Here is a 12,380-nt window from a genome sequence, read left to right as displayed (position 1 = left end):
GTGATGCTGCTCCTCCAAGCTGCTTGCTGTTACTGTTGTGCTTCTGCTGCTGCTGCTTGTGCTATTAGCGTTGCTAACCGTTGTTACTGTCTAGCTATTCATTGCTGCTGGCCATGGACAAGACCATGGCTGTGTATGTGCGTGAGTGTGTTTGTAGTGTACGTGTGTGAGTGCGTGATGTGTGTGGCCGACTGGGTTCTACCCAATAATGGCCAGCCTTTGTTTAGATTAGTACTAGATTTAGGTAGCAATAATTAGTGCTAAATTAGTCTAGTAACTAACGACATGTGGACCTAATTTAATTAGGTAGTTTTTAGTTATTTGCTTAGTTATAATCTATGCCTTTCGGCCTCTTGTTTATTTATAATCCTTATATAAAATAGGTGTACGTGACATGTGGGTCACGCCTCTCTGTTTGACCAGTCAAATTGACTGGGTCAACCCAAATTAATACAAAACCAGAAGATTTAGAAAATTCAAAAAACTTCAAAAATTATTAGAAAATAAATCGTAACTCCGACAAAAATAATTTATATATGAAAAACGATCAAAAAAATATAACAAATCTTCTTCCATTCTGTTCAGCACTGTCCCAAAAGCTCATTTCTAGGCAAAGGTTGCAGATCTCCTTGGAGCAAATTCCTTCAGTTAAGTTTGGATCATGGATGACACATGTGGATCTCATTCCTAAGGAACCACACACTAAGAATCAAGAAGATAGTTCTTCTTTCTCCGCTTTTCAGAACCCACATTTGGTCAGGCTGCAAAGGCAATCTTTGCAGAGTTCAAAGGGAAAAGATAAGGCGATTGAGGAGCAAGATACCCAAGTTGAGATTACTAGAGAATGAAATCCTAAAATTTATCCAAGGTGAGTGCGGTTCTCCGGTGAAGGTTGGCTAGCGAATGAAATCCTAAAATTTATCAAATAAGAGATTGTGAAATGAAAATCTAAAACTTAGAAGTACGTAGGTAAATCACGGGCATGATTTCGTAAATGAGGACAATGCTTGCCACTAATAAGGAAAAGGTAAATCATCGCCTAACATACATCTCCCCTGTTCAAAATGAATGTAAGGTTCTATTGTCCACCTCATCCTTCGTGCAATATTTTCCCCGCCCTTTCGGATTTTATAGACTTATATCAAATCATAAAAAATGTAGTCAATGATAGGTACCCCTATGTCTCGCATTAAGCGAGACGGTGGGAACCCTCGCTGAAGGGTGTTAACAGTTGGGCCATCGATCAGCTTAAAAGATAAATGGAGAAGAAGGGAGCCCTTGATCTAATTTTTTTTTCAAAAATTCATGATATCTTAGCTCATCATGTTGATAATGTCGTGTCACAATCTCAAGAACCAAACAGCCAGCCAGAGACATTGCCGTTGGAAAACGTCAACAGTGATCACCTGGAGTTGCAACATGTTGCTTTACTAATTTCAGAAATAAGCGGGATATCTAAATCTGACATTAAAAAAACATCTGAGCTAATTGAAGAACTTGAAAACACTACAGTTTCTGGTTCTGCAAAACCGACCAATGGTGATGGCCAGACAAGTGATGAAGCAAAAGACTCACCTGACAATGTTAAGAAGTCTGACACTGTAGCTATGCCTGAAGATTTTCGTTGCCCAATATCTCTTGACCTGATGAGAGATCTTGTCATTGTGTCAACAGGACAAGTAAATTTTTACATTGCACTTAGAGTGTTACTGTTTATGCTTCAATTATATTTGGCATCTGGTGACAATATGCTTTCTAATTTTACAAACACCGAAGCTAGATATGATGCATCAAGTGAAGAAGTTAGGATTCATTCCAGCTTGGTGCAACCTTCAAGTGAGCCCAATGTTTCTCCTTGTCTTATGTTACTCCAAACATTTTTTTCATTATTCCACTGGGTACATTTGTTTTCAATTTTTCAATGGAGTGCAAGTAATGTGTATATTGTGTGTGTTTCAATATTTTTGCATCTATATATATATATATACTAAACTTTTAACATAAAAAGCAATTTATAAATTATTCGGTTAGTCGTGCGTTGCACGTGCATGCTAACTATATTGTAAAAACAATCAAAAAAATATAGAAAATCTGAATATATCATCCACGTACATGTCAAACTCCTCTAATATAATGCACATGAACATTTTGCATCACAATCATCTGTTTGGAAAATACGTGGAGCCGGGAATATGGTATATTTCCCCCCTTCTTTTAAAATAATTAGGGATGCATTAGAGCATGTCACCCACAAATCTTGTCGTGCCATTGCATATGTGTTGCATTTGATTGCTCCATCATTTACTTGTTTCCCCCTCTATTACTTATTTTCCGATAGACCTCGATGCTACGATAGACCCCAAGACCGATGTTGATCCGGTGATCGACTACTTCACCGTCGAGGATCCATATCTGTCTGCAGAACAATAAGGCAAGCACCCCCCCCCCTGATCATTCCTATGTCGCCTATGTCTTTCTCCCTCATGCTTGCATTAGTATTTTTGCTACTGTGGTAGTTAGCTCCTATATCTGATGCATAGCCTAATTTTGATGAACTGCTATTTTCAGTCATGTACTTTAAATCTGCTTAGTATAGGTGGAGCAGTCATCCCCTCTGACCCCGTAGTTCAGTTGCCCCGCTTGTTTTCAAATCTCGATCCCTGATCGACGAGCCACACCCGACACATCACATACACCCCCTTAGTTGTACGAGCTACACAGATACTATCGAGTACCGAGGGTGTCACCTTGCTAAGTACTCCTGATGATATCTCTGTAGTATAGCTAGTCAGTCGTGGTTATCGAGGGTGATTCCTCTTTCACCATTCCCGACGATGCCTCTGTCGTACAACCCCTCAAGTGTGGGACCCCCGAGGGTGATTCCTCTAAGCCCACCTTGACGGATACATCATTCGGAATACAACGAGGGTGATACCTCGGATTCCCCCCGATGTTACAACCACACAGTTACTCGACCATGTTACTCGGATCATTGGTGATTAGTTGTTAAGACGCGTGGATTCCCGCGAGACTCTGTTGATGGCCTAATTAAAATGTTAATGAATTTGGGTATTTGATCTGGGTTGGTCGGAGACCTTTTCGCACTAACCGGCTATGCGGGAAGAATTATGGGTACTCGGCGTCGCGGTATCAGCCGAAGCTTTTCAGATGTCAGCAATGTAGTGGCGCACGCCCGAGTGGTCCCGAGATGCATCGCGCTTGTGATTAAGGGATGCTAGGACTGACGTCGGCCGCCCACGCCACGTACATGAGCGCGAAGGAGAACTAGGCCCACGAACCCTTTGTGCTTAGGAGTTAGACCGGTGGGCTGGCCTCTCTGATTAGTCTTAGGTGGGGCTGTGACGTGTCGATATTCCGAGGCCGGGCAGGACCCAGAAAAGTGTGTCCGGCCAGAGTATTATCGAGCGTGACGGGACATGTGGTGCACCCTTGCACAGATGAAAATTAACTATTCGAATAGCCATGTCCACGGTTACAAGACGACTTGGAGTTGTGCCCTGATCTTATACAACTGCAATGGTTACTTAACTGGAATTAGATGCCTCGGGATTGCTTCCTCGCAGGGAGTCGATGGAGGATCTCTAGGTGTGACCTCACTTTAATATTGCTGCAACAATATGATTATTAATGTTTTACCCCTGTTCTACTCTCGTCTATTGCTGCAATACCCTGAAGATGCTAGTCTTCGATAGGACTAGGGCTTCTCTCTCTATTCTCGCATTGCTGTAGTCAGTCCACATATAATCACCCCCTTCCTTGATACTGATGCATACTTAGAATAGTTCTGACGTAAGACTTGCGAGTACTTTGGATGAGTACTCACCGCTGTTTGCTCCCCCTTGTCCCCTTGATCCGTTTGCTGCGACCATATGATGGAGCCCAGGAGATGGAGGTCCCCGCCGACGACGATTGCTAACCCGACGGTGCCTACTACTACGTGGAGGCCGCTGATGATCAGGAATAGTTAGGAGGTTTCCAGGCAGGAGGCCTCGCCTCATTCGATCGTTGTATCTTTTGTGCTAGCCTTCTCTAAGGCGCCCCATGTTTTATGTATGTACTCAGATATTTGTTGCTTCCGCTGACTCATGTGTTTATTGAGCTTCCATATTCTAGCCCTCGAGGCCCCTGGCTTGTAATATGAAGCTGATGTTGTTTTATTTGTGTCTAGTGTTGTGTTGTGATATCTTCTTGTGAGTCCTTGGGTTTGATCGTACGCATATGCGTGAATGATTAGCGTACGATTAATCCGAGGGTGTCACAAGTTGGTATCAGAGTCGACTGCCTGTAGGTAGCCCCCTTTCCAACTCCTTGGCCGAAGTTGAGTCTAGTGTTTGAAAAACTTTACTAACACTGATGTTGTGGCTTACGGGCCCACATCTCAATTGTGTGGTATTAGTATCTTCTACTCCTTTTCTATACTCTGGGCTCTATTCTCTCTTTTCTTTCGGGTTAAAGATTTTACTAAGTCTAACATTAGGTTCTCGTAAATATTTCCTCCCGGAGAGCCCCGTATTCCAGACGATGGCTTGATCCGTCAAAAGACTCCGATGATACTCTCCGATGTTTCTCTCGAGAACTTGTGCTCATCGCTCTTGTGATTTCCCTTCCTCCGTCAACCACTATGGATGAATGCATACAAATGTCGTTCATACTTTCTTCTCCAATTGCTCTTGTTTACGAGAGGCAACGAATTATCTTATCAGGAATTCATCCATCATCATTTGTCATGGGTTTCGAGAGTTCTTCCAATTACTATTTGATCTTTCGGAATCCCGTGTAGCCTATTGCTCTTGACTTTTCTCACCTGCTTGCATTATGGTCAAATCCATATGTCTAACAGCATTCATTAAAATCCTTTGTGATTTTCCTCTGGTCTTATTGATTCAACCTCTGTGTGAATGAACACAATCATCTGGTGATACTTGTATATTATCTTTCCAACTCAGACTTCTTTTCAAACAGAGCTGGTTCTCGACAAATCAACTTTGGTTGATTGTCCATCTAAGTCTTTTCAACTTACTCGTATTTGATCGGAGCATCTGATTTTGATACACTAACCTCGAAATCTGAATTCCTTTTGTAATTAAGTATCGATATTTTTCAGATGTTCTATAACCCGATGCATTGCGTCCTATCTCCCTCTCATTGAGCACCGATACTCACATCAGATATTTTGTGTACTGCCAGACTCATTCTGTGCTATTATCCGACGGCATCTTTTGCTTTCGAAAATTCTTGTGATTGCTTCCCCTAACACATGATGCCATTGGTAAATTGTGTCTTCTCCCTCCGATAGAATTGTATCCTATACTTTGACAGCCATGCTCCTATAACATGTGTTAATTACTCTTGGAGTTTATGGTATATGTTCCTAAGATGCCCCGATGGGTTGAACCTATGCCTTCCTAAATCCATATGACTCGAAAAGTTTTCATGAGTCTTACTCTTCTAGTGTTATGCCGGATATTCTTTCAAAACTACAACCTGATCAACAGCGAGGAGTAAATGGCAGGTGATGCATTGATGAAGTGCGAGTCGACCTTGAACTTTGTGTTCATGCCCATGGAAACGACGTTGATCCTATCATAGAAGCTTCTCGTATCAATAATCATTCATTCCGTGGTTTAAATCTGGCATCTGTGATCTTGTCCTTTGCAATCGTTGTTCTGACCATGTTGTCCTACCTTGATTTCATTCTCACACGAGTTCAGGTACTTGTCTTCTTCAGATCAATACACCGTTCCAAGCCTTAATGTTGAACTACCTCCGAGTATTATTCCTTGTAGCTCGAGGATAAAACACAACTATGTAACTTCTTGTGAGCTCCTCGTCAACTATGATATTTTCATTAATTCCAGTTTCCTCGTGTTTGAGTTGTTGGACATGCGAGTATATCGATAACTAAATTGAGTACGCATTGCGATTCAACAATTTTTAGTAATCTTCCTTGTTTACGAGTTTGTACTCGATCATGTCATTCCAAGCTATTAAGCTACGTCATCATCGTCATGTTGGAGCTCGACCATGCTATCTATACCCTTCATCCCTGGAACACAATTCCAACTGTGCGTTAAGCTTGCATCGAGATTTCCACATCATGTTGGTTGTCCTAAAAGGCAATCTCAATTCTAAGCTAGCAGTCTTATCTATGATTCCGACAACCTCTTGCTTCACCATTCCCTTGCTTGATGTCATCGCTGATCGATTACATCTTCGTGAAGTTCTCGATAATTGTGTCGTGATCATCCTCAACATTCTAAGCTCTTCCAGGGCACCGATTGGATGCATGATGAGAAATGCCATCCTTGCCCCTCGATGATTTGTGTTTTCATCAACAACCTTTTTGCCTTCCCTCCAACACAAACATATTTGTGTTTGGTGTTGTCCCTTAAGTTCCTTTGTACTCAGCTTATGTTATCTTCTACCTTGGAGTATTACCATCTTTATGTCAAGGATGTCGTGAGAATTTCGCACCTCTTAAGAATTATTGATATAGTAATACTTCTCTCCATCACGATTCATTTCTTGGTTCCATGTTGTTTCAAACCGGAATACCAACAAGTGAACCCTGATGTGTGATTCCAATACTTCTGGCAACCCTTTTGCCTTGAGGTTAACAACTGATTGTTTCATTTCTAATGTGTTGGGTGTTGGCTCATCATTTTTGACATTGGTTGTGCTGCTCCGTTCGTATTTCCGAGCGCACCATTCAACCAATGTTTAATTGTTGTTGTTCCCTTGAGCATACGACAATATACCATTTGATTTGACAAATGCTATCTCCTTGATATTATAAATTTTGGAAATTCATCCCTATCAAAGTCTTATGGGATTGTTGTTGAGCCCATCGGCCGCACCCTCAAGTTCTCCATGGTTCGTGATGAAGCTTTTGAAAGCATTATCTTCGTGCCTAGATCACGAATAATATGTTTGATAGCAGGAATGTTTTCCCAAAGTTCATGTACGCTATTACCGCCATGAATACGAGGAAGTTTTATTCCACTTCCTCTCTAGCCACCCGAAGTCATTCACCCATGTGCGAAGTGTTATATGTTTTGAAGATTTGGTATCTTCACTTCATATAACTTCTCTTAGCACCCCAAGCCACTGACTGATTTGATCAAGGGAAAAGAAGTTCCTTCATAAGAGCTAATCGTGACTTACGCAAGGACCTGGATATCCTCGGTGATGGTTCCCAAACAAGAACTCAGTGGCATTGTGTTGTAAGAATTCCACGTGGACAGGAATGTCTTGACATTGTGTTCATGTGTCTTACAATCTAACGCATGGTCCAAGAATTGATTGTGTAGTTCATATCCTGAGACTCCTGCATCATCATCTTTTCTTCTGAGGCATCTTGAGTCTGAGGTGTCGCGACACCAATCAGAACTGAATCTCCGGCAGATATGATGGTTGGAACATTTCCCCAATAATTATAACTTTGGTCTTTAGGTAAATCAGTACGGTACTGTCTTTAAAATGCACCGGGCCGAAGGACCTATTGGTATAAATTCTTCCATATGTAAGATTTTCTATCTCCCATGCGGAAACTATATGACTTATTTCATAAGTTATTCCTCATGGATCCTCTTTTTGTATCCATTGGTCCGAGCTTTATCGGATGACCATGTCGATGCTACCTCGAAGCACGGATGTGGTACTTCAAATTTCAACAGGAACATTGGAAGCGCAATGCTAAATTGTTCTTGATCAATTATTCAAACCGTATGGTACATGTAAACATCATGATTCTTCTTGCCTCTTTATCTAAAAGGTTATGTACTTGCTGACCTATCATGTATACCATACCCTATTTTTCCTCGGGAATGGTATACTTTAATACCTGTGTGTGTGGACACATTTTTCCTTCCTATTGGTCTGTTTGACCTTTCTTGGGGCATAACTTATCTAAGCACTGCCAATTCCCTGCTTATGTAAAATTATCGGTATACAACTCAGTCAGTAAGACCCTGTTACTATTGTGGATGACATTCCGGTAACCACCGGTGGACGAGAGCCTTGCCTATTGGCCCGCCTCGTTTCAACGAGCATGAAAATTGTCCTATTCGTCCCCCGCCCTTGGTACCGACTTTGTTGCCAACATAACTGACACGTTATCCCCTGACTTGTCTTGCTAACAAGACTATATAATATGTCACCCCTCTGCCTATTCTTGGCACACATGGTGGACCCATAACCCAAAGTTCCACAGGATTGAAACCTGACTCTCCTGTACATCTTTGACTCCAAGGCATCCCTTACACTTGGCTTCGTATGAAATTCTCGAGCCACCGTTCAATGGACCGATCACTCTTCGGTCCGGATATTTATTCAACATGTTGAAGATCAAATTCTCGTTGTTCTGGAGAATATGAAGGCCGCTCAGTCTCGTCAAAAGAGTCAGTATGACCGTCATCATCAAGATATGGCCTATCAACCTAGCTAAAAGACTTAACTTCGTGTCACACCAATGAGAGCTGCACATCATTTTGGAATCAAGGGCAAGTTAGCTCCTCGCTATATTGATCCTTTCACTATTCTCGAAAGGCGTGGAAAGGTAGCTTATCAATTTGAACTGCCGGTGAACCTTTCTCAGGTTCATGATGTCTTCCATGTGTCTCAGCTCCGCCGCTGCTTCAAGGATCCTATCCGAGTAGTGGACCATGGTATGCTTGAGCTGCAACAAGACCTTTCTTATAAAGAGCATCCAGTCCGCATTCTCGATCAAGCTGAACGTAAGACTCGTCGCATAGTCACCAAGTTCCTCAAAGTGAAATGGTCAAATCATTGTGAAGATGAGGCCACTTGGAACGCGAGGGTCATCTTCGTGATGGATACCCCGAGCTCTTTCCTTCTACTTCTTAATTCTCGGGACGAGAATTCTTGTTAGTAGGGGAGAGTTGTGACGCCCCGGTAGTTAAGTTACAATACTCACATGCTAATGGTGCCATATCATTAAGATTGATTAAGCCAAAATACCAGTGATAAAAATCAAAGCCAAATTAAAGGTGAAATCAGAAATTCACAAACCTGAAAACTAAAATCATGGTTACATTACAAATATTCTTTAAGTATTTGTAAAATATAAAGCAACATTTTTGTAAGTATTTAAAAGCTCTAAAACAATCAAAACAGAGGCCAACAGAATAAATAAGGGGCCTTTTGATTTATGAAAATATCCAAACCTATTTCAATTGCCCCCAAACTATTTTGTGGTAATACCTAATATTGCAATATGATTGATGGGTGAAGTTACAGATATTACAAAAGTCATTTAGTCAAGAAAATAAATACAAAACAGAGACACAAAATAAAATAGGAAACTAAAAATAAAAAAAGAAACCTAGCTTACTGTGGCAATGGGCGTAAGTGACACAGTACAATGTGGCCCACCCACTAGGGCCTTCTCCTTCCTAACCACCAGGAGGAGGCACAGCCATGGCGTGGCAGCCATCCCGCGGCTCTGGCCACGCCCCAGCCACACGTCGACCATCCCCGGCCCTCCAGGGGCATAAGGAGGACACCCCCGACGGCCTAGACAAACCCTAGCTACCATATCTCCTCTCCCTCATTCGCTCTCTTCTTTCCCAGGCACCTGAGCTCCTCTCGCCATGAACGACTGTCGTGGGTGTAAGCCTGACAGTAGATGTGTAGTGTACGAAAAGGATGGGCAGAGTCCCAGCTATGGCGAGGTTGTATGAGTTCAGGCCCCTCTACGATGGAGGTAACAGCCCTACGTCTCAGTGCTCTCGGAGCTTGTTGTCGAGTGGAATATGGAATACAATGATTTGCTAACCCCTGCACCAGCGGGGGAGGGTGGCTTATATACAGTGCGCTGCCCTCCACAACGGTTCCGGTACAGGGGTGGAGTAGTGGCGATTGAATGCCTACGTTACAGGTAACGTACGTCCTAAATGCTAATAAATGCACCGGGAAACGTACGACCGTTTCCCTCCAGGGGGGTTACGATGTACCGAGTGGCATCCAGTCGGTTAGTTTGATGTTCTCCGAATGCTAGTCTCCGACTGGATGGTCGAGGACCTGTTACCGACTGGACGATGGGGACTCCTTAATTCAGTCGGAACTGATTAAGGGCCTTGTCCCTTATGAGGGGTAGTCCTTGGGTAGGACTTACAGGGCAGGCCTATGACCCTACCCTAGGACTATAACCCCATCATTAGTCCCCGAATGGATTGGGGGTTGGAACGACGAAGCGATGCTTGAAGTTTGGATCCGACTGGAACGGATGTGACTTTGGCGTTGCTTGCCTCGATCCATTTTATCTTCTCTGACCAACGATCCGAGTGGAAATCTTTGTGGAACAAACTGTCAGAAACCGAGTGCTTCCAGGGTATCTCTTGACGTGACCAGTCAACTAACAGCGCCGGATTTCCCGGGATCCTCAAATTTCGGTTTCCGCGCGCTTAGCGGGGATGACGCCAGTGCGCTCGAGTAGCGCCTGACGCCTCGATTCTCGCGCCTTCATCCTCTCCACTAATATCGCCACGGTCGGTCGGGGGATAAGGTTTCGGGGCCACCTGCCAGCGACCCAGTCGGAACCTTACTTAAATCCCAGCGGCAAGGGTTTTTTGTTACGCCCGCCAGATCTTTTGCCTTTGCTTGCTTCGCTCCTCTCGCCTTCCCCTGCGCACCCAGGCTTCCTCCTTTTCCTGCCCCTTCGCGGACCCGCAGCTTCCGCCATGACCAAGGGACAGACCAGCAAGCTGGAGGCGAAGAAGAAGAAGGGGAAGGCGGCGGCTCCTGCTCGGCGGCGGCAGCGAGCGTTGCCGGCGGGGTGGATCCAGGGAGACTTCCTCCCCTCCACGGTGACGGAGGGGGATCTGCTGCAGCTGGTGGAGCACGGGATGATCGTGCACAAGTCGTGGAGGCTGCCGGCGGAGGATGAGATCGAGCCGGCGCCTCGGGAGGGGGAGCACGTCCTGCTGCTCAGCCACGTATATCGAGGTTTCTCTCTGCCCCCGCATCCTTTCTTCAAAGGCATCATGAACCACTTCGGGGCGCAGCTTCACCACTTTCCCCCGAATGCTATAGCTCATCCCTCTGCTTTCATAGTCCTGTGCGAGTGCTTCATCGGCTGTCCCCCCCATTGGGGGCTCTTCAAACATATTTTCTCTGCTAGATCCCAAACTATCAAACGACTCCACCAGTCGGATGATAAGACACACCTTCTCCAGCTCTGCGGAGGCTTAGGTTTCCAAAAGAAGAGTAGGAGTAGTTATCCTGACCTTCAGCTGATGGAGTCGGTTAGGAACTGGCAGTCGACGTGGTTCTACTGCCAGGACGTTGCCTGCCCGAATGCCACAACAGGGCTGCCTCCCTTTAGCCTAGATCGACCCGCTCTGCCTAAGCAGCTTGCGCTCACGAAGGCGGAGAAGGTCGACATCCAGCCTCTGGTCGACGCACTCGCAGACGTCGTCAGAAGGGGGGTCACCGGCATAGATTTGCTGGTGATTTTCCTCGCTCGGCGCATACAACCACTGCAGGCTCGCGACCACGCCATGTGGCACTACACGGGGCCTGAAGATTTCACTCGGACCAACGTCTTGGGCGTGACCGAGGAGATGGTGGCGTCATGGGTGCTTCAGATCACTGGCGCCTGCAAGAACCCCAGAGGGTCTCAGCGAGTGAGGGCTTTCTGCGCGGACAGTCCTCCTCCGAACCAGGTGAGTACCATTTGTCGACTGCACGTATCTGTCTTAGTTTTATTGTTCTCTTGAATCTCTGCCTGTCGTCTGATGTCGCTGACTGTATTTTACGCAGAAGTGGACCAACTGGTTTTCTCGTGTCTCGAACGGGAACCCGGCCGAGGAGGAGGAAGAAGGCAGCCAGGAGGGTAGTGTGGAGAGCGGCGAGTATGTCTCCCACAGTGGGGAGACGGAGGAGTCTGGTGAAGAAGAGGACGAAGACGAAGAAAAGGACTCGCCGCCTCCGCTGCTAGAGCACCGGACCAAGCGCTGACATGAACCTGCGGTTCCCTCGGCCCCTCCGGCATCCTCGAGTGCTCCGCGTGCTGCTCCCGTGGTTCCGAGTGCTCGGAGCACCAAGGGGGCCAGGGACGTTGCTGTCAAGCCCGTGGGTCAGCCTTCCAAGGTGGCCAAACCGAGTCGGTCTAAACCTCGGAAGGCTTTGCCGCGGATAAGGGTCGTCGTTCCCGTCACCTCAACGTAAGTGTACTATTCCTCTAACTTCCTCTGATATCCGATTGGACTGCTGTTTTATTGGTCGAATGAATTTCACCCCGATAGGGTTGCCACCTCTGCCACCTCTCCGGCGCGCCAGGAGGATGATCCCATGGACGCGGACAACGTCGTCTCGTCCCAGCCAGGTGTGTTGTAGCG

The 12,380-nt window shown here is 45.3% G+C and overlaps 1 pseudogene; it reads left to right on the top strand.

Moving 5' to 3' along the window:
• The first annotated feature begins 994 nt into the window (after nt 1-994).
• LOC123405345 lies at nt 995-2,430 on the top strand (annotated as a pseudogene).
• Nucleotides 2,431-12,380: the final 9,950 nt, after the last annotated feature.

This window comes from Hordeum vulgare, chromosome 6H, assembly GCF_904849725.1.
Source record: "Hordeum vulgare subsp. vulgare chromosome 6H, MorexV3_pseudomolecules_assembly, whole genome shotgun sequence".
NCBI lineage: Eukaryota > Viridiplantae > Streptophyta > Magnoliopsida > Poales > Poaceae > Hordeum > Hordeum vulgare.
The sequence above is the reverse complement of the archived record's forward strand: the minus strand, read 5'-3'. Positions and strand labels throughout refer to the sequence as shown.